At 39.4% G+C, this 7,312-nt stretch overlaps 1 long non-coding RNA gene across 1 annotated transcript; it reads left to right on the top strand.

Moving 5' to 3' along the window:
- Positions 1–2,628: 2,628 nt before the first annotated feature.
- LOC138012884 (uncharacterized) lies at positions 2,629–7,109 on the top strand. The gene is made up of 3 exons (XR_011125094.1): positions 2,629–3,020; positions 5,810–5,957; positions 7,057–7,109. It is a non-coding gene; the product is annotated as an uncharacterized lncRNA (long non-coding RNA).
- Positions 7,110–7,312: the final 203 nt, after the last annotated feature.

Here is a 7,312-nt window from a genome sequence, read left to right as displayed (position 1 = left end):
GCGACAAGATGTTTAGTGCCGAACTCCATAATTCGAAATTCTGCGAAGCCAATAAACACGAGAAAATAAAAGGACTTACATAAATTAACGTTAGGATATGTAAATATTATCAAAATAATCAAGTCATGTATTCTATTAGTCTACTGTGCTTATATGTAGTCTTTGTTGTGGCGTTAAGTTTGCGATTTTGTCGCCCTACGTATTAAGAGAATCATTCCAGATCGCAGCCCATGAGATTCCGGATCCCGAGTCGTGGATACCGGATTCCAGACTCACTGGTTCCACCGAAACGGGCCCTGGGGCCCGTTTCTCAAAAGTCCCGAAAACTTTTCGGGCCCGAAAAACCATTTGTGAAACTGCCAACCGCTTGTTTTGGAAAGCCGATCTTTTAACATGTTTTCAAGGTAACAAAAAGAAAAATGATTGTGAAGTTTGACAACTTAAATCCTCTCCGTTCTTGAGATACAAAGGGAATTGTGACACCCGAAAATGGCCCGTAAAGTTTCGGGACTTTCGAGAAACGGGCCCCTGGATTCCATCGAAATCCAAGAATACTGGATTCCATACAATTGATTCCGGATTCCATGCTCTGGATTCCGGATTCCCAAGCCTAACAGTTTCTGGATCCCAGATTGCGGATTCCTTCACGTCGGGCGAGATTTTGTTTTTGTTTGTTTGTTTGTTGTGGTTTTTTTTCTTCTTTTCTTTTTTTGTAAGCAGTGCAATGCGTTAATGTAGGCAAGAAGCGGAAACGTGAAAAACTGCGTTTGTGCTAATTCAGGAAATCCAGATAGACTTGGTGCTCCACTGTTTTAGTAAACTGGTTACATTTCCTACAGCTGTTCATAAACCCATAATTTTTTGGAAGGTTGCTATAGTAGAATGCTTGAATGGCCCTTAGTGTCTTCTGGGAAGACTACATTCATAAGATTGACTCCACCGGGAGTTAGTTCAAAAGTGCCAGAGAAAAGTGAGAAACTCTCGGCCCATTGCGTTCATAATCTGCCGCTTGTAGCAAGTTCACTCTTAAGTACTATTTTTCTTTGTCCATGTTATCTTAAGCAAAAATAAGTCGCAAACAGCGGTGACAAACATAAACAAACGCATTGCTTGAAGTTGTTTACTTAAGTAAGGGTTATCTGCCTGAAACGAGGGTGTATCCGATTTATTCACCTCTGGTTCCGCCCTCGGGCGGAACCAGAGGTAAATAAATCTGATATCCCCGAGTGAAAGAACGATAGAATGCTTATTTTACACATTGGTGTGATTTTCTAGAAAATGCACTGTTGTTTGAGATGTCAGCAAAACAGCTTGATGAAGATTTGTAAAGAAACAAATATATGTAGTCTCTAGGGACTTAAATTTAAATTACATCCATGTGCGTGAAATATTGCGAAAACAGAATTGTCATGATCTGAGTTGAATATTTAAGTGTAGTTTGCCTCGTGTTGTAATTTGCACTGTGGATTACCGGCTTGATCAAGTTCAGCTGATGTCGAAGTATGAGTGAATCGGACTCCAGTGACGATGATTTCATCACTCAAGGCTAACTGCAAAATTGTATTTAACATGAAATGAAACTTGTATAAAATGAATTCAGATAATGTTATTAAATGATTCAATAAAATGGAAGTGTTATTTGGTGCAGTAATATTGTAGCGTATTTGATGTTTTGAGGGGAATAACTGCAGGGGAATAAATCAGCCTCGCACTTCCCTGTTATAATCAAAAGCCGCCACCGGCTTTTCAGACAGTTTCTTAATCCCCTACGAGAACAAAGGAAACCGAGCCATGTGGCAAATAACTAGCATTAGTCAGCATTTTGTCCTTTTATTTACCATATTTGTCACATAAATTTTCTTAATCAGAAGTCTTTTAGATATAGATTTTGTAATAAAAACTAACGATAAAAAGTCACGACGTTTCGTCCCCTCGGAGGTCATTTTCAAGTGAGAATAAAAGTTTTAAGAATTAGCATAAATATGTAAAAACTAGATAAAAATGCGGCGAACGCCGAAATGTGATAAAATATGTACAAAAGTGTAAAAAGTGCTGAAAATATATGGAGTAATGAACGGTAGCTAGAGAAAAACAATAGACAAAAAATAATTAATTACAAGAACTGTTCTAAACAAATAATTTGGCGCGGATAGAGTCACACTGTTTGTTTAGCGATGGTTTCAGTTCTTTTATAAAAAACATTTCAAAAACAAGACAATCAAACTTGTTCTGGCACTTTCTCAGGATTCTAAAACTCTTTGCGATGTTGTTAGAGAAAGTGCCAGAACAAGTTTGATTGTCTTGTTTTTGAAATGTTTTTTATAAAAGAACTGAAACCATCGCTAAACAAACAGTGTGACTCTATCCGCGCCAAATTATTTGTTTAGAACAGTTCTTGTAATTAATTATTTTTTGTCTATTGTTTTTCTCTAGCTACCGTTCATTACTCCATATATTTTTAGCACTTTTTACACTTTTGTACATATTTTATCACATTTCGGCGTTCGCCGCATTTTTATCTAGTTTTTACATATTTATGCTAATTCTTAAAACTTTTATTCTCACTTGAAAATGACCTCCGAGGGGTCGAAACGTCGTGACTTTTTATCGTTAGTTTTTATTATAAATTTTCTTTAACCATTAATCAGTTACTTGTGTTACATATAAATGTTCAAACATTTGTAGTTAACGCTCACTTCTGAAGATGTATGTCGAAGCACACGAAACGTTACGTAAATAATTTCAAACAATGCGTTTGTTTATAATGTTTGTCATCGCTGTTTGCGTCTTATTTTTGATTAAGTTCACTCTTAAACTAGGTATTGACCCAAGGTACTCGAAAGAGAGACTTGATTACGGACTCCTTACGGCGGGATACGGAGTTGACAAGTACATACTAAGAAACTCAAGACCAACTCGAGATCAGCTCCAGAGGAATGTACAGACGAGGGAAATCCTGTGGTTCTGGGATGCTATTGGCTGAAGTAGCCCTTATTCCGCAACGCACTTCCTATTTGAAAGTAAGTAAACGAACTAATCAGCCGATACGTGGCTCGATAAGACGAGATGGCTGGTACTGAAGTGATTTAATCATTCTGAATGAAGGATTGACCGATGGACCAAATCGGCTAACTCAATGTCGTACCCAATTCAAACCCCTTGGGAATAAAACGTTTTGTTCCAAGTGTTTCCATATCATTTTAATGTGGATGCTATATTTCAGTAAGAAAATTAACGATAAAAGCGAAGTTACATGACGTTTCGACGACTTCATGTCATCATAATCAAATGTGAAATGTGAACAAATTAACATAAGCATTTATACGGAAATAGAAGTGTGAAAAATACATAATGTAATGAAGCATGACGGGCGTGAATTTAAACAAAAAGTTTTACGCGAACGGAGTCAGCTTGAGAGTTCAGTTTCGGTCATTTCTTTTGGATGAACAACATTTCAAAGATTAAACACTCAATCTTGCTTCGGCATTTCTTAAGGACTTTGAATTTCTAACGGATGTTCGAAGGTCTCAAATTATGTTCGCCCTTAAGATGTTTTCCGATTGCGAAATGTTTGTGTTCCTCAACTTGAACACGTTGGTGCAGATGGCGGCGTGTGTACCCAATATAATTTGTATCGCACAAATCACATCTAAATTCATAAACGACACTGCTGTTTAACTAAGGGAGGCTTCGATAGACCATTTTCGAATTCTCCCGGCTGGACTGGATCTAGCATGGAATGGAGGCTAATGCGGGCAAATCTTTTCAAATACAAATTAATTTGCCCGCATTAGCCTCCATTTCATGCTAGATCCAGTCCAACCGTTAGAATACGAAACTGGTCTATTCCGTTACTCTTAAATCATCAACGATCTTCTTGCTTGTAAAAATCGGCTGCAATTCACGATCGATTTTTCTTCCGAGGTTGCAAAGCTGTTTGCGAACCACGTCGGCGGATCTCTGATCTTTATAGGGTAAAATGATCCGTATGGGGCAACCTCGTTCCCAGGGTCTCGTCGACAAATAGACCCTGGGAACGAGGTTGCGTATGGGGCTGTCAGATGGTGCATGAAGTGGGTCTGGAGGGTGATGCATGGACACGACTGATCTACTTATTACCCTAAATGAAGCCCATCTCTCTATTCAGTTTACCATGGAGACAGCTACCAACAACCGCTTACCATTCATTGGCATTCTCCATTTTCGAATTCCCCATAATACATTTTGTTTGCCCCCCAAATTTTGCATAAACCATTGTTTTCAAATGCTCTTGGGAATATGCAGTGTCCCCAAGAGCATTTGAAAACAATAGTTTATGCAAAATTTGGGGGGGGGGGGGGGGCAAACAAAGTGTATTATGGGGAATTCGAAAATAGAGAATGGAGATCCTCAAAATAGATCAACGTCTGGAAACCCGTGTCTACAGAAAGAATGAAGGGGGTAGTTTCTAAAGAAACTGTGGTGCTGCGTCCGTGGGGCAGTCTACAAAAATTTTTGGTCTTATCAACGGAGTTGATAATGTAAATTGGCCACCGTACAGAGATTCTAAAAGCAAGAAAGAAGCAAGAAAGAAGACGAACAAAGGACTTCTTCCGCACTTCGAGAGTCACGTTGACAGCAGGTATAAACGGTCACTTCTGAGAACTACTAGATCGTGCTAAACGCTTGTCGTCTACACAACAGTTCTTTTTCGCAAGAATGTAAGAACTTGACAGGGATATTTTTAAAATTAAAATACCCACAAAAGCTCAGATCATCGACGCGGCTATCAATCGTGTCCATCACCCTCCAGACCCACATTTGATAATGACGGCATGAAGTCGTCGAAACGTCATGTAACTTCGCTTTATTGTTAATTTTCTTATTGACATATAGCATCCACATTTATGTATATCAAAATCTACTACTATTATAAATTCTATATTATAATGCAAATACAATACACAAAGGAATGAATTGGGTACAACATTGAGTTAACCGATTTTGTCTCTTATGCCACAGTCAGGCAATTAATCACTTACTATCAGGCAGTGGCAAAATGACGTGCATAGGATAGCGGTTTTGTCCCCTCTGCCCTAAATTGGATATACAATTTTGAATTATGTTTTAGTCATTCTGAATGAAGAATTGACCGGCTATGCCACAGTCAGGCAATTAGTAGATCGCTTAATATAGGACCTGGCGTGCAAAACGAAGTGCATAGGATGGGGTTGTGTCCCCTGTGCCCTCCATTGGGTATGTAATATATATGGGTTATTGACCAAGCTTGTACGGTCAAGATGGCTAGATATTGGCCAAGTTCTTTTTTTTGCGTGTTTATGGATCGAGACGAAGTCGAGGTCCATAAACACGCAAATAAAGAACAAGGCCAATATCCAGCCATCTTGACCGAACAAGCTTGGTCAATAAAGGATTTATTATATGACTTAAAACACTAAAAAATGATCTTTGATCTTGCGGGACCAAGCGAGAAATCCCGAGCGGGCAAGATAGCTCCATCTTGCCCGCTCGGGTAGCCAATCACAGCGCGCGATTTGGTTCATCTTGCAAGCTCACGGAGCTAGTCATATAATACGTCCTTATCATGCTCTGCTCCCTTCGACACCTATAGAGCATAGCTTCCTCCACAAGCGGACTGACTTAGTGGCATGCGTAAAGCCGTGGGGGAAATTCGTCTTACACTGCACAAAATCAAAGTAAAACAAAGGTCGAAATAAGAAATCCGAGTTTCTCCTTCGTCTAAAATCGATTATTTAAAGGTTTAATTTTGTTTTTTTATGTATGTATGTTGTTTTTTTTTTCAAGCAAGATAAGAATCGCAAACTTAATGTGCACCCAAGTACCCTAACTTGAAGTTGAGAAGATCAATTCAATAAACTGATAGTAAATGGTCACAAATCATGGTCTCTCCGATGGGAAGGCAAAACCTGCAGTACTTCCAAAATTCAAGAAGACAGGTATGCCTTACTGGGCAGTATATTTAAGGTGACATCAGCTCAACAAACTATTTGAAAAGGCGCAGGAGCGTAGCTAAGATTCTAAAAAGGGTGGGGGGGGGGGGGGGGTTCACATTCTCTCACACCCAGGGTGTTCACATTCTCTTACACACAGGGTACTTACTGGCCATACACGGTGTTTTCGGTGGAACTGACAATTTTTCGGATGTGCAGCGATAGCGGGCGGGGGGGAGAAACAAGCCTACAAAATAGCTGCATGCTATCGATCTTAGACGTCCGTTCACGGACTTCAAGTGATAACATTTTATGTGGCTCTGCGGTTCCGAAAATACCGATCACGTGGCGCTATTCCTTCATTCTTTCCAAGGCAGAGAAGAAAAACCTGAAGAAAAGTTCCCACCTATTTCTTATTTCCTCTGATAAGGCTTTTCCTTCTTCGGCCGGTTTTACTTGCCGTTAACATCGTTTCGCGCTTTTCTCTTTGGGTAGAGCAACAGAAAATAGCGTCACTAGATCGGTATTTGCGAAACTGCAGAGTCACAAAAAATGTCTCTTGATCAGAATGTTTTAACCATAGACTGAAATCAACGGTCCGTGACGTGAGCTGAAAAAAAGCCCTTGTCCGCGGACGTCTGAGATCGATAATACATGATGTAAGTTCCAGGTGTCATAAATTACTTTGTTCCAGTCTCACAGATATGGCCTCTTTTCATAGTAACGCATAGTGATGCTATTAAAGAATTGTGAACGTAAGTGAGAGATTGAAAGTTGATTCGCATAGAATGAATTTAAGTTTACTTAAAGTAGTCAATCGATAAGAGTGAGAGTTCAGGGCATGTTGCTAACCCACAATTCAATTCATTCATGGGTTGGTTGAGATCGCTAGTGGACTGATAGCGGCTACGAGCGGTGCCTGCATATGCTGATGTCCGATATCACACATAGATTGATTGCTTGATTCTCATTTGAATTTACTGCAATTGCTATAAAGTGGATGGGTGGCAAATCTTCAATGTTGTTGGAAAAGTTGTATCAGCTGGAATATCTGGCATTGCAGATAGTTTGTTGTCAACATTTATCTTCAATTGTAAACTTCTAGGAACTTGGTTGCACGCTCGAACTGTCCTTCAGTGTAAAGAGAGAGTATACAAGGTAAAATATGGGTATATACATAATCTAAAAATCTAATGATTGTTAAAAGCTAAGCTAGTCCTTGGGAAAAAACTACGACGCAATCTTTTTGTCCTGCATTTAGGTAATATATATTTGTTAGCGCCTCTCGTTTGATAGTGATGCGTGCGCTGACTTGTCATTGGGAGATCTTTGGCAAGAGGTCCTCCTCTTGAAATCTTTTC

Source organism: Montipora foliosa, chromosome 8 (assembly GCF_036669935.1).
Source record: "Montipora foliosa isolate CH-2021 chromosome 8, ASM3666993v2, whole genome shotgun sequence".
Taxonomy (NCBI): domain Eukaryota; kingdom Metazoa; phylum Cnidaria; class Anthozoa; order Scleractinia; family Acroporidae; genus Montipora; species Montipora foliosa.
Note: the sequence above shows the minus strand (reverse complement) of the source record. Positions and strands in the feature narration are given on the sequence as shown.